Here is a 26,773-nt window from a genome sequence, read left to right on the forward strand (position 1 = left end):
ATGTATTCTTTTTGAAATCCATTAGATACTCAGATATCTACCTAACACTGCTGTTAGTATTCTTGCAACTCTGAAATTTCACCCAGAAATATTCTAAAGAATCCCTAACAAAATTTCTTAGGGCATATCTTCAAACGGTCCTCCAGATACTGAATTCTAAATTTTTACTCTCGTTGATTGTTTTTGATAAATTTCTTGGTAAAATCATAAACCGAACAGAAAATCAAGCTTATGGGAGAGATTTTACCATAAACCAATCAAAGATTTCGTCGAATCCACGACGAATTATCATCATTACGTCCTCACAGGATCAGTTCCCATTTTTGCACCCGTATATAGTGTTACATACTCTACGCGGCCCAGATAGCCGTAGCGATAAACGCGCAGCTATTCAGCAAGACCAAGCTGAGGGTCGTGGGTTCGAATCCCACCAGTCGAGGATCTTTTCGGGTTGGAAATTTTCTCGACTTCCCAGGGCATAGAGTATCTTCGTACCTGCCACACGATATACGCATGCAAAAATGGTCGTAGGCATAGTAAGCTCTCAGTTAATAACTGTGGAAGTGCTCATAAGAACACTGAGCTGAGAAGCAGGCTCTGTCCCAGTGGGGACGTAACGCCAGAAAGAAGAAGAACTCTACGCGCAGGGAAAATTCCATTACAAAGAGAACTTGGAGTGATCTGGAATCGAACCCAAGACCCTTCAGCGTGGTTTTGAAGAGTCTCTCGTTATTCAAAATTTCCTTAAAAAATACTAAGGATTTTTCTTGGAATTCTATAAAGTATACTTTAACAACTTTTCCTAAAAATATGTAGGGTAAAATCACAAATTTTCGACCCAACCATACGTTTTTGGCTTACTATGTATAGAAATTCGATAATTGGCACAGAATGCTTGTAAGTCGAAAATTGTGCTTTTCCTCTACATGAAATAGTATTATCTGGAGATGTTTCTTGAGAGTATTAGAGCAAAATTTTTGAATCAATTGTGGTTAGCAGGTAATGTTGGTTTGAAATATAACGCTCCAAGAAAAAAAACCCTCCAGAAGTTCCTTCAAGAATTTCTCCCGACTTATCTGCAGGAATTTCTCCAAGAATTCCTTCAAAGATTCCTCCAGGTATTTTACCATGAATACCTCCAAAATTAGTTCTATAGTAATCCCTACAGAAATTTTTCCAAAGATTCGTCCAAGAATTGCTCCAGGAAGTTCATTGCTATTGCTACCATAGTTTTCAGACCATTGGTGCTCAAAGAGTACCTTCAGTGATTCCTACAAAAATTCTACCAGAAGTTCCTCAAGGATTCTACCAGGGATTCTGGATTTGTAGAAGTATGAAGACTAGAGTGGTTCAAAAAATTGTTTTTGTTCCACACCGCTCATTCGATTCTAGATCAAATTCTGAGTGTCCTCCCAAAAATTTGAGCTCACTTGGATGAAAACTGAGACTGCACAAGCCCTTCAAAGTTTATATGGGAATTACTATGGGAAAAGCAAACAATTCGTTCAATCGGTCATAGTGTTTGCCCATGTGCTCTTGGGGATTAGAGCTACATTGAAACTATGAGATGCATTCATCAGCTATAACTTTGCCGAAGACCGTTTTTAAATCGGGCGCTCCAGTAATTAGTTATTGATTTGTGAATGAGTTGTAAAACTTTGGCTATAACTATTAGGCTGTTCTGCTGGCATTACTGGATATAGGGTAAGTGTACCAGTTATGGCCATAGTGGTTCCCTATTTGGCCATACGGGATAACTTGAATGTTTCCACTTTTTGAAAGGATTTGTGTGTTTTAGCAGTAAGATATAGGATATATCTTGATGTTAAAACATTCGAAAAGATTAAATATGAAAAGGTTATCGAAATTTCACATATAGCCAAATAGGGAACCACTATGGCCATAACCGGTACACTTTCCCTACGCAATAAAACATAGTAGCCATGGTTTGTGCGTGCTATCGTTCGCGCCAGGTGCAGCAATGTTGCCTGTTCAGAAGTTAAATTAGCACTGCTGAAGAATTTGTGACTAGCTATAAATCAATAACTAATTACTGAGGCGTCCGATTTAAAAACGGTCTTCGGCAAAGTTATAGCTGATGAATGCATCTCATAGTTTCAATGTAGCTCTAATCCCCAAGAGCACATGGGCAAACACTATGACCGATTGAACGAATTGTTTGCTTTTCCCATAGTAATTCCCATATAAACTTTGAAGGGCTTGTGCAGTCTCAGTTTTCATCCAAATGAGCTCAAATTTTGAGAGGACACTCAGAATTTGATCTAGAATCGAGTGGTGTGCAGCAAAAACTATTTTTTGAACCACTCTAATAAAGACCTCGTAAATAACAAACAAGCTAATCAGTCCAGCATTGCTTAAATATTCCTTTATATTCTTTTGATATGGCTACATCGGTCATGCGACTCAAAGGTAAAGAGACTCTGTAAAAGATTTCTACAAATGATGAAAATGAATAGGTGGATAGGCGTCTCAAGGGAGCGATAAAATTGAAATTTTATTAGATGGTGAAATTTGAGCAAGCCATCGGAGAATCAGTAAACATCGAAGCGTCCTGTAATTTGCCTAACTTTTCTACTGGAGAAGGGTTGGCTCAAAGCTGTGGGCTGTACCACTAACCCAGGCCTGAGTTGAGCTCTTGAAAATGCTAAACAATATTTTGTTATGCATTCAGTCCTAAAATACTTCAGTTTGTTATTGAACAGGTTTCAGTTTTAAAAATGTCGTATTATAGTATGCTGGTATTCAATATTAATATCACGACATGGTATTCATTTGCAATGCTTTTCTGCTCAGGTTTTAAGGAATTCCTACCGTGATTCCATCATAGATTCCTGCTGTAGAATATTTGTTCAGAATCCAGGAAATTCTTGAGAAACTTTTCCAGTATTTTTTCCAAAGATCACTCCAAGTTTTCTTTCAGACATTCTTCCAAGAATGCTTCAAGCTATTCCGCCCGATATTCTTCCAGAGATTCCTCCAGAATTTCTTCCAGGGACACCTCCTGCAAAATCTTGACTTGGATTCTTGCAGAGATGCCTCCAAAGCTTACTCTAGGAATGCCTCCCGGAACAGTCTCTTCTACTTAAGATCACTCCAGACATTACTCCAGTGATTTCGCCATGGATGCCTCCAAGAATACTTGCATTGATTTTCCCAGGTAGTGCTTTTGTAATTCCTCCAGAAGTTATGCCAGAGATTTCTTCATTGATTTTTCCAGGAAGTATTCTACCAGAATTTTCTCAGGGATACTTTAAAAAAAATCGCTATAGGAATTACCCCAAGGATATTTCGTGTTAATGTTTTAAGGAATCTCTCACAAACTTTTCCAGCGATTTGTTCTGGGCCTCAAAAAATTCCTCCAGAGATTCCTTCAAGAATTCTTCCAAGCTATCAGTACACCATGGCTAATATTTGACTTGGATTGATGCACGACCGAACAAATGTTTGACATCGCAAAGATGCCTTTGCACATTTGGCAAAGCTTGTACTGACAGCTTCAATAGAAAAGCCAAAGATTCACATTTTACATTTTCAGAATAGAACATTAAATTTCACATAATTTCAACAAATTTTCATTGTAAATACTTTAAATTATATGTATTTCATCGTATGACTTTTAAGATTGTATAAAAACTTATTCGTTTTATAATGTTTTAGTCAAACCATGTGTAAATGGCCAGACATTGCAGAATTCGTTCTCAATTGATTTTGAGGCATGATAAAAGCAAGCGAAGAAAAACATCCCATCTCGTGATTCTCGCTTATTTACAATGGGGTTTGGTGTTTTATTTATTTTACAGGCATGATAAACAATCGCCGAACATCCGATAACAATAGTGTCCTCCATAGTGTTAAAACAGAGCTGTAGAAGAAGATGATAAACAAGTTTTCATGATGTGTTGCTGATCATGCTTGTTACAGGGAGCGTTAAATGAGAGATACTATCGATTTTCTCTGGATCCCTGGATATGTATGATTCGTATTACCGTACATTTGTGTAAAAGACATGACATTGGGCAATATGAGATTTATTGTTATGTCATGATTTATTTACTGCATAATTAGTTTTTGGGCGAATTTGAGAATACAATCGCGGTTTGGAAAATACAATCGAACCTCCTATAATGATTTCGATGAGAAAATAATAATTGAGCCATTGTTTCAACTTTCTATGGGTTTTATTTTAAATAAAGATTTAAATACCGTTAAAAATGAGTATGCAAACTACAAACAACATAATTGCTCCAACAACATTTCTTCATGAAATTCAAATAATTGATATAATGTAGAAAAAATCTTTAAAAAAAAAAACTCATTGAGGTATTAAACAGCTATTGAGGTTGGGAGTATGAACTACTATGAAACTTTTTATAAAATCATCGAGTATTTTGAGGTATTACATACTAATCTATTTTCAGTTGGTGTTCGTAGAATGTTGAATATTATTTGAGGTATTTAATCTTTTCAGTATTATACCTATTCGGTTGTAAGTATTGAATTATTGGTAAGGATATTAGTTGGTACAGAAGTTATTTCTTTGCTCGGAAGAAGCACGGTAAATGGTACCCGAGCAGAAGAAAATAACTACTGAATACCAAACTAAGTTATTCCATGCCAGATAATTTCCAATACAAACTCAATGAGAATAAGAACCTGCATAAAAGTGGAATAAATAATACCTCTGATATTTAAAAACAAGCTGATAATTAGATCAGTATTTATACTAAATAAACATGATATATAAAGTGAGATTTTCAATAGTAGTTCATTTGGGTTTTTCCTCCTCGGGTAGCATAGAATGGTGCGAGGCGATCTCAACATGACATTGTGAATACCACTTTTGAGGAATTGTTTTGGCATGTATCATAAATTTTAGATTTTTCCTTGACTTATGGTGTAAATGTTCGCTTCGTAGTGGTATTCTCGTTCTGAAAAAAATATACATTTTTTAAATGGTAGCTTGAAGGTAGTCAAATCCTCATATCCTTTTTTCTGACAATAAATTGCATCTGGAATAGAACTTAATCCTCCTTTTTTGTTCTTATTAGCACTTTCACAGTTGTTAAGGAGTTTGCTTTGCAAATTGACCACTTGTTCTACTATATCTGTCAGCATAACGTTCCCACTGGAACACATTGTACTTCTCAGCTTGTGTTCTAAAAGCACTTCCACATTTATTAAATGCTAACTTTCTTTCCCAAAGTAGCCATTTTCACATTCGTATATCATGTGGCGGAATCATTTGATACTACACAATGAAATTATGAAGTTTTATAAAGTATGATTTAAAGGTGTAACACGACCTTTTCATTTTTCTGCATAGCAACAAAATTGAATTGGGGACCCAACTTTGAACTTCTTGTCGTTTGTCCAATCAATCTCCATCATGATCAATGTAGCACGTTTTGTTACGCCATCAATTATGAGCGTTTAGCACCTTGGGCCGTGGCCTGCACTAGTTTCATAGAATTGTTCGATTTACATTTAATCACCAACAATACATCCGCATCTGCACGCTCAGGCACACGCTAGAAGTCGTAGAAATAATGAACATCACTTCCCCGGCATACCCGTGAAGGGTACCCGGTTTCTTCCCATTTGCATTCATGCAAATGTGTTCGACACGCGCCAACTTTTGCCATTAAAACACAGAACTGCGCAAACCCGCATCGCACTATCTCTCGCTGCATCACAAGTAAACTAATAATGTACAAAATTAAGCACCCACATCATCTGCCTAGAAATGAAAATGCTTATGCCCATATTCCCTAAACCTGTCGTCAGGCCTCTTGAAGAGTCCACCTGCACTGCATAAACATTTCTTCCACATCCGTTTCGCACCATTTCGCGCCATTTGCTGCACGTGTGCAATTCATTTCTAATCTAGGTCAAATTAACAAATTAACCCGCACTTCCCCGAAAACCAATAGAGACACAATCGAGCAGTCAACCGATAAGGGCCCAAACACTTGAGCTTAGAACTATATACTAGACATATTTGCACTTAAAATCGTAAGGAACTTTGTACGTACCACTTCCCGAAAGCCAACACTCCTCGCCGTGTAACTTGAAGGAGCGTAAAAAACGCACTGAAATCGGTGGGCTGTTTTTAACAATATTTTATTGGTGCCCGATTCGAATGCTCTGTTCCGTACCGGGTCTCTGGGTTGGCCTGCTTGAAGCTGAGTGCTCAATTGATGGTTGAGAACTTATTGTTGTATTGTAGTGCGGCGTTCGTTGCGGTAGGCCGGTGTTCGAATGCTGATGAGAGCGGGACAACAAGTTTGGCACACACTATCAAAAACCATGAGCTAGCCCCCGGGGGTGATGGATTGCTGGCGACGACGTCGAACGGCGGTGCCGGTTCACGTTGATGATATATTGTCGGAGGTTTCTTTTTTGGGTGGTTTGTCCAGATAATTGGCACTTTATTTGGGGCTATGGTTCACAAAAACTCTTGTTGGCACACAAATATTTTCTTCACGTTTGACGGAATTTTTCGGCGCTTTGGAAGGTTTCTTCGGTTCTTCGTTATCAAATTATTGGGGGACTTGTATGCACATCAATTCACACTATCACTGCTGAAATTGTATGGGTAACATCAATCATATTTTGTTCGTGTTTTTGTACAGCGTTATCAGTGAACTTAGCCAGTGCTGCCAAATATCAGCCATTGCATTGCATTGTGTGAGGAGCTAGAGAAAAAAAAAATAGAAATAAATCATGATGCGTTTAAAAATCGATGATCACAACTACAGTGTGGTCTAAAGAGCTTACAATTTACAATATTCGTAACAGTGCATGTTTCGAGCGTAGGTAAGCTTTATGAATTTGAACGAAAATTTTTTACAAGATTTGTTTAAGTGAGACTGTAGTACACACTTAGATTTTTATCACGAGCTCGGCTCTGCAAATCTCGGTTTTCCAATTTTAACCGAGACTCAGCTAACAAATTGTTCGGTTGCTTAGCAACGAAACACGATTTACTGATACTCGGCTTTTATTTCCTGAGATCCAAGGAAATATGTTTGCTGACTACTCGGCTGTGCGGATCTCGGTTAAAATTAGCTGAGATTCGGCATTCTAATTTAAGTGTGTAGATTCGGCAGATTGAGACCCGAACTCCAGGACGATTTGAATGACTTCCAATAAAAACCATGAACGTGGGTTATGGTTGAAATTTTAAGATGTTGAGTACATCAAATTAGCCCATAGACTACGGGAGTGACATGAAAATTTTGTGTCGCTCGTTTGTGAGAATGTTTCAGATTTTTATCATGCAATTCATTCAGTTTTGCTTCACTATATTTCATAGTTTCATGCTTGGTATGTAAGAAATAGATTTGGAGTGTTGTGGACAAAGTTATTCTAAGACTTCTCTGGATCAGGTAGTCCCGCATATAAAAATATGGTTTGTCTTACATTTCAAACAGTAAAATACCTCTTACTGTTAAGGTTACTATACCGCGTGTTTGTCAAACAATATGAATCCCGGAACTTTACCATGAACCATAAAAACGTTATGAGTAATCCATACCAAACAGTGAAAATTACGAATTTTCTAGCTTGATACGGTTTTGCTGCTAGCACAAAGCCCTTTTTTTCTAGTATTTTCTGGGACTAAAGTAAAAGCGAAATAAGCACGGAGAAAAATAAATGGTAAACACAACCAAATTTTAGTTATTTTCAAACTAAAGTTTGGGTTGAATTTTACACAAACAAAATCTTAGTTTGATGCAACCTCATACGGTGGTTGAAACAAACAAAAATCTTGGTTGTTTTTTCCCCAATTTTTCAGCTAGATTCAACCAAAATTTATTTGAAACAAACAAGAAAATGGTTGTTTCGTTTGACAGTTGTGAAAACAACCAACGATTTAGTTTGTTTCAAATGAGAAATATTAGTTTGAAGTTGCCAATCTCTAGTTTGTTTTAAATCGATCCATTGTTTAAAACAAACAATTTATTGGTTGTTGTTAGGTTTACTTTTTGCTTCAATTTTAGTTTGCATCGATTTAAATACTTAAAATAAACAATATAATTCACAAATTAATTCTATATTTTTTCCGCAAAAAGATTAGGTTGCACATTCATACATTGTAAGGTTTATCTGCTATATTTAAAATACAATTAATAGCAGCGCCGGACTGCTATTATGTTTCTGTTTAATATGGCCGCTAAAGCTGTAGATTGCCGGAAAGGATTTTCACCACATCAGTAATGGAGTTTTCAAATGATGACAATCTGCAACCAAAACTTAGTATCAGATCAAGGACAAGATAAATGGTAATATACAATATAAATACCTTTCGATATCCTGCATGAAGTTCAAGTTGGTGTTCTGATAGTTTCTGTAAAGAAAACATGGCGTTGACTGGAGCTTTCAACAATTCATTTATCATGATGTAAATTTGTACCTTCCCTTCAAAATCTGCTTTGTATTAATTCCACAAAACTATAGTATACACATTGCAGATCAATCTTACTTGATTTTGAAAGTAACAGTTGCAATAATTAATGAAATAGATGCCACTGAAATACCGAGAATTATTATAGTGGACTGTCCTATGCAAACAAACAAGATTGTGGTGGTGGTAAACATCAATTCAAATTTTGCTTAAAACAAAGTAAACGTTTGTTGAAAACAAGTTACGTGTTAGTTCAAAACAAACAAATTTTTTATTAGAAACAACATTGTTTCTTAGGTTAATGTTGCCTAAATATCATGTTAGCTTTAACAAAAATTTCAGCTTTGCTTCAACAAAAATACAATTAGAAACAACCAAATTCTTAGCTTAAATTTCAACCAACGAAATGGTTGTTTCAAACTAATGCTATTTTTCTCCGTGAGGATGGGACTAGAGTTCCGTTGCATGGTCAAATATCAGTAGTACCGATTTGATTCCTCAGAAATTAAATCGATTATGTTTGCTAAGGGGCGCGTCTTCGCTGAGATGTAAGTTACTATGAAGGGTGTAAATAGCGGGACTTTTTCATCACATTAGGTTTTTACCAGTCTCTGACGAATCAAAACAAGAACTGTACAGAAATCTTCATTACCTATCAATGGAAATGGAGTAATGCGACATGCACTATACACTGAGGACACGGGTAATGCCACAATAGATCTAAATAATGGTCGCAGTGGCGCACCCGAATATAGAAAAATATGGGATCAAGTGAGAAATAGTCGCAATATAAAATCAATGTATGTGGAATGGTTACCTCTTTTATTCTTGCACCTCAGTTGTACACGTGCGATTCACATTACCTTTATTTTACTGTTAAGGAAATAGTTGTTGTCTGATACGCTGAAAAATTAAGACGATTGTGACGCTAACCAGGTGGTTATGCTATTTTATACTAATGATAAAAATTCTTGAAATTTTCACATAATTCACATAATTCCCGATAATTCAGAACAACACACAATTTGTATTGTTCCACTTTTTGTGACGAAATAATAAAAATATTTTTTTATCGCTGTATGAAAATTATTATGTATTTGCGTTTGCAGATCAATAACAGCAGGTATGTAATTCTATCCTATCTACTGACTAATAATCTGACTTATAACGTGTGAATAATTTCCTCTTTCCAAGAATCACAATGCTACGACGATAAAAAGGAGCAAAATTCAGGAATTGGAACGCAATCGGAAAATTGCGTCGTCGTTGTCGAAGCTAAAAGCCTATCAATAAATGGATTCGTTCACACATCGAACAGGGATGATATCTGATCCGTGGATTCGCCCCTAATGCCGCCAACATCCGGTCACACCAGCCGTATTAGCAGCTGCGGAATTGGTTTTAGCGAAACCTGGAGCTAAGACAGCACAAGCAGATGTATACCATATACTTTTAAGCTAGAGTTATCTGCTGAAGTTAATTGGATAAGTTTTAATCGAAATGAGTTTTTTTCGACATGCATTCTTTGTGTCATTATTTCTTATTGAATGTCCACCAAATTTTCATTATAGTACAAACACACGTACGGTTAATGCACTACCCAACAAACAATAATGCTGAATAAGAGTTACACAAAGCACTCTTGAGCAGAGAATGGCAAAAAACTCGGAGCGGTGCAAAATATGCATGTGCTGCACTCGACTTTTGCGTGCATCTCCTGTTATTGTTGAGTGACGCAAAAGAAGGTGCGAGTATTGCCGCAACTGTGTGAGAGACAAAAGATAGCTCCAGCTCTACTCTTTAAAACTCTTGGAGTAAAGCACAATGTGCTTCGTTTGGTGCTTTCCATTGAAAACATAATCGAGAACGAATGTGACTAACGGCGGTGTCGAATCATTTTTGCTTGCTCTACACTTCAAAATCATTTTAGGGTTTAGTCACAAATTTCAATTGAAATGTTCGGAAATTATTATACAACATAAACATAATACAACAAATCTTCTCTCGGGAGAGGGGAGTGTCAAAAAAACCGACAAAACTCTTGACACTTCCGTGGAAGAGCAATAATAATTATTCTCGACTTCACCTTCCTTGTAAACAATCTTAAAGCGTTTGGTCTTCCCTCATTTGATATTTAAAATTTCCATTGCGTTTCAAACGCACACAGCAATAACTTATGTCTAATTCGTTTTTGAAACTAGGTTGAAACTGGCGCAACCCGTTCTGTATCACAGTTTCAACCCCAACCCGATTCAGGGTCGACCGAACTACAATTTGCTTGAAGTTGGTTTGTTTATGTGTTGATCACCGACCCAGTTCCTAAAACAAAAACGACAATAAACACAACGATCATGCGAAAATTTTGTCAGATATATTGAATCTTATCAAAGCAATCGTTTGTTCAGGAAATTGTCAAAATTCCTGGTCAACACGAAAAGTATACCGAAGTCGTCGAAATTATCGAAGTAGGGTAAGTAATCCATTAGTTGTGGGTGTTCTTATAGTTTTGGTAACGCCATTTTCACCATATTTTTGCATTAACCACAGAATCGACACTGTCAATCGACGTATTGGCTTGTTGATACACGAAATAGTTGAAAACAGCGTTCAAATTACTTGAAAGTTGATGAAATATCACTAAAATTGCTGAAACTTTTCTTACTAGTACCAATAGTTGCGGTAAAGTGTTCCTATAGTGGAGGATCCCATAAGAAAACAATGGATACCGCAACTATAGGAACGCAAAATAAAAATATAAGGTACAGTGGGGGAAGTGTATCAGTGGGGTAAGTGGATCATTTGTCAATATAAAACATAAATGCTTGAATATGTTGAATGTTTTCGCACCATTGCTTCGTTTTAGGTTATATTCTTATGCCCGCACTGATACTATTGCAAAACTGGTACTACACGTACACTAACACAAGCAAACTTGTTAGCTGCAAAAAGTAATTAATTTCAAAATTGTTTTCCATCAATCAAAAATCCATTGTATCTCTGTCTTAAATCGAATTCTATTATTTTTTTCGACACATGGTGAGCACTTCAGTTCTAATTGAATGAATCACAATGAAAAATATGTGATTTTTATAAATAAATACAAATATATTGGACATGGTACACTTACCCCTACTTTTTAATGGGGTGGGGTAAGTGGATCAAGAATTATTATCAATTATTAGCAGACTGCTTACGAGAATTTTATTAGGCTTTAATATCCGCAAATGTTGTTTTCCTTTATTTTCTTCCATTCCCAGCTTGAATTTGTCAAATTGACCATAGAAAATTTGAATTAATCCACCTAAAAGTTTTTTAAACCTTTCTGGTATATGAAAAAAATTAAAAGAATAATAATTTCAAAATGTATACGAAACTTTTCGTGTTTTATCTAAGTTGAGTTGTAAAAGAGCAAAATACACTAATCTTCCAATTGAACGCTTAGTATCATACCTTATTTGACCATAGAAATTGTTCTAGACAGATGATACACATATGTTCATAAATAAAATAGAAGTTTTTCAGTTTGTTATTCCAAAGTAAAAGTAACTAATATTTTTAAACTAAGAGTGTTTTTCGAAAATATCGTTAGGAATAATCCAACAATACTTCTGTATAACTTATGCGTATAAATGGATGAATTTTCTTCAAATATTTCTAGAGTCAATGTTTATTTTTGTTAGATTTAGTATGAACTAATATATACATACTTTTTATTATATTTTGATTAAATAAAGGAACTTTTTTTATTTTAAAGTATTATAATGTAACATTACTAGCACTAATAACAAGAACGAGAGTAATATCATTTTTATTATACATAATCACACCACATTTGTTTCGAGAACAGATTTTTTTAATTGGTGATCCACTTACCCCACCATGGTGGGACAAGTGGATCATTTGGCGCGAATTTTTAAGTCTCTCATACTCAATACATAACAATCAGAAAAATAAAAATTAACGACGATTTGAGGTATAATAGTCCCTCATTTGTTATCCACAGAAAAAAGTTTGAATTACATTATTCACGTTAGCTGTACATAACAATGAAGTTAATGATTGATTTTTCTGTATCCACTTACCCCACGGTACCTTACCGCAACTAAAGTAACAGTTTATCAATAGTGGAGGTACTATTTTTCACTGACAACAAATACAACATTAAAATGTTCATTAATTGCGCTTCTTGAATTTAAGCGGTTAAATGAAGATCAATCATGCTTAGTACCCCCACTATTGGTACATCTACTTTATGTGTGAGGCGAAATCATGTATGATTTATAAAGTAAACAAACGTTTGTGTGGTTCGTTTGAGAGTGGCGTCCATCCGTACTCCGTCATCAAAGCAAAGTGATGTTATTTGAGAGAGCTTTGCCTAATGCTCAGAGAGATTCTCAGCAATGGCATATGGGAGTTTTAGCACACAAAAAAGAATGGGTGCAACACAATTCATATTGCACTAGCACGTCTCTTTCAAATTGAACGTGCTGTCTCCCAGCAGCGCGTGCTGCACCGAAAGAGTTTTGAGTCGCACCCTATCCCTGCTCTTGAGCTAATTTCAATTTAATAAATTATTGTCCAGCTACTAATGTTGCTTGGGTATTATGTAACATTAACTAATGATAACACAAACATTATTTATTTCAAGACTCTCTTAAGGTTTAACTGTTTCATAGCCATTTGCTTTAAGTTTGATTAACGAAAAAATGGATAATAAAATCAACTTTCGTTCGTTGCACTAAACCAGTAGCCCACCTAGTGAAAGACTTTCACTAATCGTGAGTTCTTAGATGTCAAAATATTGAATATAATAGAAATTCAGGGCTACCAACATTGAAAAATAAGTAAGGGGCCCAGATAGCCGTAGCGGTAAACGCACAGCTATTCAGCAAGACCAAGCTGAGGGTCGTGGGTTTGAATCCCACTGGTCGAGGATCTTTTCGGGTTGGAAATGTTCTCGACTTCCCAAAGCTAAAGTATCATCGTACCTGCCACAGATATACGCATGCAAAAATAGTCATTGGCATGGTAAGCTCTCAGTTAATAACTGTGGAAGTGCTCATAAGAACACTGAGCTGAGAAGCAGGCTCTGTCCGAGTGGTGACGTAACGTCAGAAAAAAAGAAGAAGATGAATTTGAAAAATCGAGCTTTATGTCAAAAAGTGACGTTTTTCTTCGTTTTAAGTGGGCTATAGCCCACGTAACGGGAGCCCAAATAAAACGAAGCCCACCTAAAGATAGTGCAACGAACGAAATTTGACTGTATATCTACATTTTGACAAACTGTCAACGCAAAATTTTGTTCGAGAAAATCGCTGTTTTCAAATTGTTACATAACTTAGCTGCCAATTCCCCACATTGTAATTTTCCCATTTACCATTTCCTAAATTGTCAAAACCGTTAACCGTTAGTGTAACGGTGGATTTATTGTTTTTAATTATGTTACACAAAATGACTCAGGTATGGTCGCAAATTGTTGTGGACAATAAGCCATTTTACGTGACAGTCGGTTGACGTTTTCTGGCGGGCCGCTCATTGTTATTGTTTTAAAAACTAGCATGATATGTGAATGGCGCTGGTAACGTTTTTGTTGGTGATGACATTTTCGCCTCATTCAGGTTATTTTTCTACGCGGTTACATGTCTGATGTTACCAGTAAATAAAATAAATTCTTCCCTGCCTGCTAATTTTAATTTTACTGGGGAAGATTGAAAATCTCGTTGCACGCCATTAATGAATGAGCTCCTCCCAAATGTGGCACTAGAAGAAACGTAAATAAATGGGCCCGCCAGCAAGTTTCAAAGCTGGTAAACAAACAAAAAACATATGATTCGAAACGTCTCATAAAATGGCTTATACAGGAAACGGTACTTGTATGGTTCATTAGACTGATGCAAATTTTGAAGTTTTTGCTCCCCTATGCTTAAACGATGTCAATGATGAAAATGATCCTCCCAAAATTTGAAGTGATGAAACTAGCGAGTAGTAATTACGAACTTGGGATTCAGCCGAGGATAACTGAAAAATATTGCCATAAAACAAAAATTTGCATAATGTGTCCATTATGCCCCCAATCCTCCTTTCTGTGCCTCCCTCTCAGCTCACGTCTATTGCTGCTGTAGGCAAAATAACTTTAAAATAGCAAACAAATACGGGAAATGCTTTGGCCCGCCGCACTATATTATATATGAGATAGTGTTTCAGGTATTATTTGAAAATGAAATGTTTTCATCCAGAAGGATAAACTACGATGATGCAAAAATCGCATCATCTAAAATAGTTATCAATCAACATTTGATAATTCCGCTCCTTTAATTGCAGGAAGAAATAATCAGTAGAGATTTTTTATTTCAAATGCCTGGTTCTGTGTGATACTCTCGACCCTGAAATCGAGTGTTTATATTACTCTTCCCTGTTTTGCCACTACAAAAATGTGGCGAACCGAAGAAATTCCACAGGCCGGAAACGGGTACTGTGGATTACGCGTAAACCTGAAGTTAAAGGAGGTTTAGATAGTGTTTCACACGTTTCACGTAGCATAATAACGTATGGAACACTGGAACAACATCCAGTGGTTCCCAACTGGGTGGCCTTATCCTTGGGTTATGTTAATTCACATCATTTTGAATCATCGATTAACATCTTAATGTGTTGACCATGTTCCAAAGGTCACGAGTCACCCATGCTGATAATAGCCAGAGTATAACTCTTCAGAGTACAGGGATTACTCTGATAATTACTCTTGGTGTTCGTCCAGAAATGCCACCTGAAATTCTTAAAGTAAATTTCACTGCAAATTTTTAAAGCATTTCTTCTGGAGTGAATTACTCCTAGAATTACTCCTAGAATTTTTTTAGGAATATCTACCAGGTAGTCCTACAGAATTTCTTCTGAGAATTCTTAAGAGAATTCTTCTCTAAATTCCTCCTACAAAAACTACCGGAGGAATTTAAGGAATTTTCAAAGAATTCTAGGATAACTGTTGGAAGAGCCTATACAATTCTAAAAGAAAAAAGTGTCCAAGCTTCAAGAGGAAATCTAGGTCATTGAAAAAGAGAAACTTCTGAAGCAATTCTAGTACAAATTTCAAGGCGTTTAGAGAAGATTTGGAGGGATTACTATTACCTGTTTACTTCTGCAGATTCCTAAAGACATTTTTAGATAAATTGTAGGAAAAGCGAGGAGCAAGCCATCGACTGAAAGTCTCTTTAAAACAAATAAAAACAATAATTGTAGAAAGAATTTCAAGAGCATATCGTGAAAAGATAGCAAAACATGCTCATGAGGGAAACGCAAAAAAGTCCTTTCTAAATATTGGTCCAGAATCCAATAGGCGTTCTAAAGATCTACAGTTTTCGAACGAGCAGAATCCCAGAAAGGATTAGCGGTGATCTCAGCTGATACCTCTGGGAGCAAAATTGATCGCCAAAGTTGATATAAATAACCCCATTTATATTAATCGCGTGTTTCAACGATTATCCATCATTAATCCCATCAATAATCATTTTTTAATCAATTCTTTTTTAAACTGATAGCTGCCATAAAACAATAAGACAACCTATGCGACATTGGCGTCATCGTTGGGCTACGGGCTCTTCTCCTTAGGGGTACCCCGGTCGAACAGTCAGTGCTTTTCGATAGCGATCGATATAGATTTGTTTTAAATCTTTAGCGACCGCCATCTCTGGACAAAGATCTATAAATATTTATAAATACTGATTGGTCATGTATTGATCGTATAGTATTTACACAACTTTACAAGGCTTGTTTAGATAATATTTTTGAACTGATTGTAGTGACACCCTTTCATACAGAAGTATTGACAATCCAAGTGACAATTAGAATTTCGGCAGTTGAAACTTCGGCGAAGTTCGGCATCGGCATTCTAACTTTCTGCTTCGCCAACGCGTAAGAGTTGCCTTTGGCGGCGTAGCACTTGTTAGAATACCGACGCCGATCTTTTATGGATGATAATTAATTTCTCTTATGGACTCCTGTCTTAAGTTAATCTAAATACACAATATATCAAAACGTGAACAGTGTCCCAAATCGAATGATCACTCTTTTTTGAATATGAAAATAGAAAAAGAGTGAACGTAAATAAAATATAATTTTTAGTATATTTTGCGAAGATGACGGTTTACATCCAATTAAAAAATAAAAATAAAAAGAGACTAGTTAAAAAAGGAAACACGTCTAACTTTCCAATTCGGTTTGAACTAGAATTTCAGCAAATTATAAAAACAAATGATGCAGATTTAAATATTTAATTTGTTTGAATCAAGATCTATGAGATGTTCTAATTTTTAACTAGACCAAAAAATCCAACCTCTTAAAGCCAAAAACTAATGCACATTTGAAAATATTTTCAGCATTTCAGTGACGAGTGAATACAAGTATACCTCGATTTAGTGGACCCTCCGTTGTCTCCTTCTCCTTCTTGGCATTTACATCCTCACTGGGACAGAGCCTGCTTCTCAGCGTAGTGTTCTTAAGAGCACTTCCACAGTTATCAACTGAGAGCTTTCATTGCCAAAGTTGCCATTTCCGCATTCATACATCGTGTGGCAGGTACGATGATATGACCGACCCTCCATTGCATGTACTTCGATTTAATGGTCATTTTACCTCGATTTTATGGGCATTAATTTTTTTTTTGTTTTATTTTATACCGTTTAACCAATTCTAAACACGCGTTCTGTGAAATAAACATTTGTGAGAGGTTTTCCATTGAGTGCGTGATGCTAACAGAGTGATAGGGTTCGGTTTTGTTACAAAAAATAATGAATACACAACTGTTTGGGATGAACCACTGCTTCCAGTTTTCTTCAATTTTTTTGTGGTTTACTCGTTTTCTTTGTATATTGCAAGTACTCCATTACTATCCATTACTATCGAGAGATAATAAAGAAGTCTTTTAAATAGAATTTTTTTTGCAACATTGTTAACAGCATCTTAAAAAAGGAAAGTTTGAAAATGCTCGAATTTTACATGTTTATGTTTTCATATTTGTAATCGAATAACTATTTGAAAAGTAGGATTTATAAAGTGTCATCATGAGTAGAAATTCTAACATTATGTTCGTGATAGTAAAAAGAGAATGAATTTCAGGATTAGTTGAGTCGGCTAATTGAGATAATCTGCAAGATTCATACAGAATGAATCTCGTAACACACCTTTTTATGAACATATATGCTCTATATGGAGACTTTAGTGTGACATCGTCAGCACCTTTATAACATTTGAGCTTTAAATTTAAGTTTTTTCCAGCAAATTTGTCGCCAATTATCACACTAAATATAGTTACAATATATTTTTTGTGATTATTAGAAAATCGCAAAATCCCGAACTCATCGTTCTTGGATTTCATAGATCGAATCCAATATTTCCTCCGGAGTTTTGTCGAGAAATCCCTTTAGTAGTTGTTCAATCAAGGATTTCTTAACTGATTACTCAAATGGTTATGCATCATTCTTCAGGATTTTTCAGACAGTTTTGCTGGAATTATTTCGATAGTTTTTTTTTCTCAGAAGTTTCTCTTCGAGTTCTACCTTGAGTTTCTCTACGGATTCGCCAAAGATTCAGAAAAAATTCTAATCATTCATGCTCGAATTGCTCGAGATAGATGTTATACTAACACGTCAGTATTCTCGTTATTGTATTTTGTAAAAAAACTAACTGTAGAAAACCTCACTTGAACTCAACATCAGTGTGGTGCTTCTGGTGGTAGTCTTTTTAAGAGATTTTCCATAGTTGTAAGAGGTTTTCACAGAAACATCTCTAGAATTCCTCATAGAACTTATTCAAAAAATTTTGAAGGTACATTTCAAGTGATTTCTCTCGAAATTTGTGTGTTACGACATACACTGTGGAAACTGATGTTCTTATAATAGTTTGAGATTTCATCTCTATAGCAATGAAATACGATACGATTTTTTTTATTTAATTATTTTAATTTTACCCGGGTTTGGAATAATTTCTCATATTATTACTCAAGAAAGAGGAAAAAAGGAAACATTTGGAACTTTAGGAATAATTTATGCAATGAATGGTTTATTTTATAGATGGTATTATTATAAAAAAAAATCATAAGAGATCTCATAAAAAACAAAAAAGGCAACAAACGTGATGTCAAAAATTATCGCGGTATATCTGCTCTTTGCGCTGTGTCTAAGTTGTTCGAAAAAGTGGTTCACAACTTTTTGCTGCACAATTGCCTTCATTTCATATCGGAACACCAACATGGTTTCATGCCGAAGCGTTCAACGAATACCAACTTAGTAGCGTATACATCATTCATTGCAAAAGAGCTTCAAAAAGGTCATCAAGTAGATTCCATCTATACGGATTTCTCAGCAGCTTTTGATAAAATCAATCATCAGATAATTGTTGCCAAGTTTAGTCGTCTCGGTTTCTCCGGATCTTTTATTGATTGGCTGAAATCCTACTTGACTGGTAGGAAAATGGCCATCAAAATTGGAGATTGCACTTCGCCATACTTTCTTGTTACTTCTGGAGTACCACAAGGCAGTCATTTAGGGCCATTGATTTTTTTAGTGTACCTCAATGATGTGCATTCGCTGCTTAAGTTGTTCAAGCTTTCATTTGCCGATGATTTTAAGCTGTATTGTATCGTCGACGATGTTAACAACGCTTGTTTCCTTCAATCCCAGTTTGACGCGTTTACAGTTTGGTGTAAAACGAACCGCATGGAGCTAAATGCAGACAAATGCTCAGTAATATCATTTTCCCGCAAACGCTCTACGTTTCATTTTGACTACAAGATTGGAAGTACTGTCCTTAGGAGAGAATCGGTGGTTAAAGATCTGGGTGTGTTATTGGACTCTAAGTTGTCCTTCAAAGAACACATTGCTTTCGTAGCCTCCAAAGCATCTAAAACACTCGGTTTCATATTTCGTGTTGCAAAGCAGTTTAAAAACATTCAATGTTTAAAGTCTTTGTTTTGTTCGCTAGTGAGGTCAGTGGTGCTTTGGTAGCGTCGGCGATTCGTGTGTATCGTAAAGTTACGGAATGTGAACGCACTTTTAATCATGTTATTTTTGTCGTATAAACTGTAAAGTGATATCTGTGTATTCAGTGTTTGACATTGTCTCTATCGAGATATTAATCGAAACCGATAAACCCAAGAAGATACGATTTTATCCAAAAATATAATTTCTTGTCGACGGAGATTGCAAAGCAAACAACAGACAGTCTATTGAATTCATCATCCAGCCCGCTACAGGGCGACCGAAGACCGTTCGAGATGACGTCGGTGCTGTGTGATGTGTGTGTACAGAGCATTGTTGCCGAGACCGATCGTGTTTACTGCTTTGGTGGATGCAACAAAATTCTGCATGTACGATGTTCTGATCTGACTAGAGCTGGTGCCAATGCACTGAAAGACAACGTAGGTCTAAAGTACATGTGCTTTGACTGCAGGAAAGCACAAATATGCCTCAACAAACTGCAGCAAAAATGTTCGGAATTGGTTGAAAAATTCGACGCACTGAATTGTAAGTTCAAAGATTTGACGTCGAATGTTGAAAGTGGAATCAAAACGCAACTTCAGGCATTTGAAAATAGCATATCCAGAATCGAGTCAACAATTCATCATCAGCTGCTAAACAGCAACAGTTTTCTGAGCGCCGCTAATATTAACTGTATTAGCGATGAGGATCAAGAAAAAGTGTCTTATGCTGCCGTATGTCGTAACAATATCAATACGAAAAGGAAAAAGTCCACATCAGAGAAACCTACTGATAGTAACTCAGCTCAAACTCAGCATGAGATTGGCGGAACACTGCGATCTGGTAAACGCAGGTTGCCTGTACCAAGAATTGTTGTCCAAAGTGATGCAGCTTCTTGTGCCTCTACAAGCCATTCAAATCAGCCAATATCACCACTGGTTAAAACAAAACGCATTGAGAGATTTGAAAAAACTGTTCTGTTGCGTCCCAAGTGTAGTCAGCAATATGAGGTCACTAAATCGGACATGTGTGATAAACTAGATCCCATTGCTTTTGCGGTTAAGGAAGTGCATTTTCGAGATTCCGGTGAGGTTACCATTCAATGTGACTCGAAAGAACGTGCTCGAAACTTGTTTCTGCAGCCACTGATGCACTGTCGGATAAATACACAGTTGAAGTTATGAAACCACTGAACCCAAGAGTGAAGCTGATTGGTCTAACTAGCAAATTCGACGAAAGTGTTCTAATCCAGAAAATCAAAACTCAGAACAATCTTCCATCTACGTTCAAAGCTTGGTTAATACGCATTGCAGAACCACAAAATAAGAATTTAAATAAATTCAATGTTGTTCTTGAACTTGACGCTCCATCTTTCGATGCAATTATGAAACTCCAACGTGTCTATATCGGATGGGAAAGATGTCGTGTAGTTGAGAATATCAACGTTAAACGCTGCTACAACTGTTCTGAATATGGCCATTTGGCATCTTCGTGTGAAAAGCCTGTCTGCTGTCCAAGGTGCGCGGAATGTCATGAAATAAGCGAGTGTGTCTCAGATTTTGTGAAATGCGTCAACTGCGACAAGATGAATAGCCTGCGAACTGCGAAGTCGGATCATCTGGCTGATATCCATCATTCCTCCTGGAGTCAGAAATGCCCTATTTATATCAAGCGTTTCAACAAGGCACGTCAAAATATAGACTACTCCATCTAGCAATCAACATTACCTTCTCCGCTAGCAGTGCGGACTGCGGACCGTGTTCACCAATCTTCTGTGGATGATCCTGTTCTTTCAGGTAAATATAAGATTGGTATATGTCCCGCCGAAGTGGGGACGACCGCTACACTTTGTCATAGGAAAAAATCAATCTTGCAGAACTTGACTCTAGTGCAGAGTAATACGTCATCTTCCGATGTGGCTCAACTTTCGACTGATCAACCATCGCCACTCTCATTGTGTGCTCCTGAGCAAATCAACGATCGTGTTCTAGACCAGTCTTCGGTGGATTCTCCTGTTCTCTCAGGTAATTATAGGACTGGTATATGTCTCGCCGAAGCGAGGAAGACTGCTACACTGTGTCATAGCGAGAACCCCATCTTACAGACTTCACTGCTAGTGCAAACTTATACGCTCGATGATACTCAACCCCCCCAGACAAAACTGCGTTGCAATCCAGGAGCCCGATTGTAAACGATACAGAGGGAAAGGCAGTCTCAACATCTTCTACCAGAACGTGAGAGGTTTGCGCACGAAGGTGGATGAATTCTTTCTTGCTGCAACGGATTCGGATCACGACGTGATTGTTATCACCGAAACCTGGTTGAACGAAGACTTCATCTCACAACTTTTGTTTGGCGACAGATTCACTGTATACCGAAAGGATCGAAACGCTGAGCTAACCGGCAAAAAACGTGGTGGTGGTGTTCTTATCGCCGTTTCGAACCATCTGAAGTCTAGCTCTGTAGCTCTCACCATGCATATGGAACTGGAACAGCTATGGGTTCGCGTTACTACAGCTAGCAGTAATGCTTACATTGGTGTAATATACATATCCCCTGAACAAGCAATGGATTCCAGCAACATTGAGAAACACATAGAATGTGTCAGTCATGTTACCGATCGTTCGGGGCCACGTGACTCTATTCTCTTATTGGGTGATTTTAACCAGCCTGGTCTGGTTTGGAAAACTGATTTCAACGATTATTTTTACCCCGACCCAAGTGAATCAACTTTCAGTAGATCTAGCTCGGCACTCATTGATGGTATGTCACTACTCAATATGAAGCAACTAAATCCAGTTGTGAATCACATGAATCGTAAACTGGACCTTGTTTACTGTAACGAACAATCCGCTAGGCAATGCAATGTTACAGAAGCAGTTGAGCCGCTGGTTGAGATTGATGCATTCCACCCGGCATTATTGGTTTCCTTTAAATGTCCGAGAATCGTGTCTTTCGTAGAATCTGCTGTAGTACCTCAGCTCAATTTTCGCAAAACTGATTTTACTGCGCTAAATCATGCTCTTTTGGAAACCGATTGGACAGCACTGCACGCTGCAGACAATGTCAACGAAGCTGTTCGAATTCTGACTAATACTCTCACTGAGTTGTTCCGTGTGTATGTCCCTTCACATCGAGCCGCTCGTAGCCCTCCATGGTCGAATTCTGGGCTAAGAATTCTGAAAAGAGAGCGGGCCAGGTATCTGCGTCTCTACTCTGCAAATCGAAATCCAGCCACCAAACGACAGTTTCAGATGGCCAGCAACAGATATAAGAATTACAATCGCTTGCTTTATTCGCTGTATGTACAGAGAAAGCAAAATGAACTTAAAAATAATCCTAAAAAGTTTTGGTCGTTCGTAAATGAAAAACGTAAAGAGAATGGACTTCCGGCCATTATGTCCTACGGTACTGATTCAGGAGCTTCTCCGGCTTCAAGCGTTTTCAAACCAGGCGTGACATCGTCGCAACACATTACTGCCGCTTTGCGGAATGTTCCGGAGGGTATACTCAATATGCAAAACATTACGTTTTCTGAAGAAGATATCGGTAGCGCCATTAATAAACTTAAGTCTTCGTATCAGCCAGGCCCGGATGGTATCCCGCCAATTGTGTTCAAAATGTGTGGAACAGCACTTGCTGGTCCATTGACAGCAATTTGTAATTTATCAATGGCACAATCAGCTTTCCCAGATGAATGGAAAGAATCGACTCTGTTTCCTGTGTACAAAAAGGGGGACCGTGGAAACGTATTTAATTATCGTGGCATTACTTCATTATGCACAGGCTCTAAATTGCTAGAAATTCTTGTGAGCGATATGCTATTCCACGAAATTAAAAATCACATCTCGTGTGATCAGCATGGATTTTATGCTGGCAGGTCAACGGTCACAAACCTAACTGAATTTACTTCATTTTGCATACAAAACATGGAGAGTGGAGCTCAGATTGATACCATCTACACAGACTTGAAAGCTGCATTTGACCGTGTAGACCACTCGTTGCTGCTCGCAAAGATACAACGGATGGGTGCCGCATCAAACTTCGTCAACTGGCTGCATTCATATTTAACGAACCGTCGTCTGTCTGTTAAAATAGGAACATCTCAATCCAGCTATTTTTCCAACAGTTCTGGTGTTCCCCAGGGGAGCATCCTCGGTCCACTGCTATTTTCTATGTTTTTCAACGACGTTTGTGCAGTTCTACCGCGTGGATGCCGGCTCATGTATGCCGATGATTTGAAGATATATCTCGTCGTTAGATCATCTGAAAACTGCCAGGAGCTTCAAAATTACGTTGATAGTTTTTCAGATTGGTGTGAAGTCAACGAACTTACAATCAGCACGAATAAGTGTTCGATAATATCTTTCACTCGCAGAAAAAATCCAATTATCTGGAACTACAATATTCGCGGAGAGCAAATAGATCGAGTGGCTGTTATCAAGGACCTTGGTGTACATTTGGACACGAAACTGTCTTTTAGAGAGCATTACTCCATCACAATTGCCAAGGCAAACCGAAATCTGGGTTTTATATTCAGAATCTCCAGTGAATTCAGAGACCCACACTGTCTCCGTGCACTGTATTATTCTCTAGTACGCTCTGTGCTAGAGTAAACTTAAGTGGTTAGGAAACCGTACACCGGTATTTGGACATCTAGGATAGAAGCCGTTCAATCTCGATTCATCCGTTATGCGTTGAGGTTTCTTCCATGGCGTGATCCCGCTACTCTTCCGCCGTATCAGAACCGATGTCGACTCCTTGGAATGGACACATTACAGAGGCGGCGACAACTTGAGAGGGTATTGTTTGTGCAAAAACTGCTAATAGGTAGTATTGATGCACCTAATATTCTTTCGCAAATCAATATCAATGTAGTTTCTCGTAGCTTAAGACACACTGACTTTCTTAGATTAGATTTAAGACGTACTGATTATGGTCAAAATGAGCCAATTCGTGTAATGTGTTCTTTGTTCAATCGTGTGTACAATCTGTTTGACTTCTCTATTAGTACTCATACTTTTAGATATCGACTACTTGTTTCCAATGCGTTTGTTTAGTTTAAGTTTTATTCATGTAGACAATGATGTTAGATGAATGTAGCAAATAAATAAATAAATAAATAAATAAATAAATATTAGAATACTCGTCAGTAGTCTGGGCGCCCTATTATCAAAACAGTATTTCTCGCATAGAGGCAATTCAGCGCAGATTTGTACGCTTTGCCTTGCGCCATCTGCCATGGAACAACCCAACTAACTTACCCATTTACGAAGACCGTTGTAAACTGATTGGTTTGAAGTTGTTAAGCGTCCGCCGTGAAATTTCAAAATCTTTGTTTGTATCAGATCTTCTGCAATTGAAAATTGATTGTCCACATTTGCTGTCGCTTCTCAATTTCAACGTACCTCATCGTCCTCTTCGTTCTAGTACTTTCATATTTCTCCATGGTGCTCGTACTAATTACGGATATAACGAACCGTTTTCCGCTATGTGTCGTTCCTTCAATCGTTGCTCACATGAATTCGATTTTCATATCCCCCGTACTACGCTCCGAACGAAATTCCCTCAGATTATTTCAGAGTCTCATCAAAATTCTCGTTGAACTCTTTTTAAGGCTAGCAAATTAAATCGTTTAAGAAAATAAGTGTATAGTATTAAGTTAAATTGTATCATTTGGATTGTATGTTTTTCTGTTGGTACTAAAAGATGAGGAGGTTTAGCGCCCATTTGAGATAGAGCTGAGGTGCTCAACTCAAACGGGCTTTTCCCTGCTCCAAATAAAGAATAATAATAAAGAAAAAAACATTTGTCAAGAATAAATTAGCCACAAACTGGAATCGAACCATGAGAGGCAAGAGTATAGCGCGTGTGATTCACTCAAAATGATGGTTCTTAGCATTGATGATCCATACGTTGCAATACATATGAGAGCTGATTGCCTTTCTTCTCTTTGATCAATAACTTATTTTTACGAATAACCTCATCTCAAAAAAGTTATTAGTTCAATGAGGCAAGTTAAGCACGCTCCGATCTACTCTGAGTTGGTTGTTGGGGTCTCTTAACATTACTCGATTCTGGGTAATGAGGAAGCGGACTCTCCACGTTGGGCGCTATGGAAGACATTATTGATGACAGGTATTGATGACAAACAAATAATGGTTAATGATTTTTTGGTAATATCTCGTCAGCACACATGTAACGAAGAAACTGCGGTTGAATGTGTTGAATTGAGGTCGAGTCTTTATAAACTTTCAAGCAGTCGCTTGATTTGCTACCGTTGAAACCACGACGCTGCTGTTGTGAACGAAAAGTGAGGTTTTTTCACCAATATTGTACAAAATACAAAAGCGCGACGACGGAAATGTCTTTGAGCCAACCCTTTTCCAGTAGAGAAGCTAGGCAAAATACAGGACGCTTCGATGCTTACTGACTTTAAAATGGCTTGCTCAACTTTCACCACCTAATTAAATTTCAATCTTGTCGCTCCCTTGCGACGCCTATCCACCTATTCATTTCCATCATTTGCTTCTATTAACTCCCTTCAGCTTTGAGTCGCATGACCGCTAAAGCCATAAAACAATTAAAATAAAAACAATCACGGTCGATACCTTCTCCTATGTAGATAATTATAATAAAATTCCAAATGCCAGATGTCACTTAAGCCTTGACAAATAAGTAAAACAAAATCAGAGAAGTTTTTACGCTTTTAACGATATTGAAACGATAATGAAAAAGTCAACACAAGTAGTATAAGAAAAAAATACTTCAATAGTGGTCTGCTTTCATCTAGAACTCGTTATCTCAGTGGAACAACTGTCGTAAAACTAAACATTACAAATAATTTTCAATTGGATTGAATTGACAAATTGATGTGAAATTTGTGAAAAAGTTACACGCATTCTCAGTGAGAATCGAACTCCCGATTTCCTGGCCACTAGAAACGGCTCATCACCCCTACACCACGGAAGGACTAGTGGACGCAGCAGTTAGCCTGAATTCGATTTCAGGTCAATAATCACGTGGTTCTCTTTCGCAAAGCGCACCTTTTTCAGAAGAATTAGATGCCCACCCAAACACAACACTTTTTATTGTCTATGCAATGCCGAGAGCGCATTATTTATTAGGTATTGAAAGACCGTACGCTACTCGTCCAGGACGTGCTGGACAAGATATGTTCATAGTGCGCGATTAAGTCCTCTCTTTCGATTACAACAGAGCAATTCTAAAGCTTTTGGGAGGTTTTTACTATAGATCATAAGACAATGTCCTTGTTAAGCGTTTCATAAAAAAACACAACAGAAAAGGTGAGTCTCAAAGTTAGAACATCTCAAAATTAGATAGGTCGTTTTGAAAATTTACATGAGGATTTGCT

The 26,773-nt window shown here is 37.3% G+C and overlaps 1 protein-coding gene across 1 annotated transcript in view; it reads right to left on the reverse strand.

Annotated features, from left to right (window-relative positions):
• LOC5570428 overlaps positions 1–26,773 on the reverse strand; it is a 207,885-nt gene that overhangs the window by 120,544 nt on the left and 60,568 nt on the right. The window contains exon 4 of the mRNA XM_021845099.1: positions 6,054–6,602. The gene's annotated coding sequence lies outside the window, so the exon portion shown is untranslated. The remainder of the gene's footprint in view (positions 1–6,053; positions 6,603–26,773) is intronic.

This window comes from Aedes aegypti, chromosome 2 (genome assembly GCF_002204515.2).
Source record: "Aedes aegypti strain LVP_AGWG chromosome 2, AaegL5.0 Primary Assembly, whole genome shotgun sequence".
NCBI lineage: Eukaryota > Metazoa > Arthropoda > Insecta > Diptera > Culicidae > Aedes > Aedes aegypti.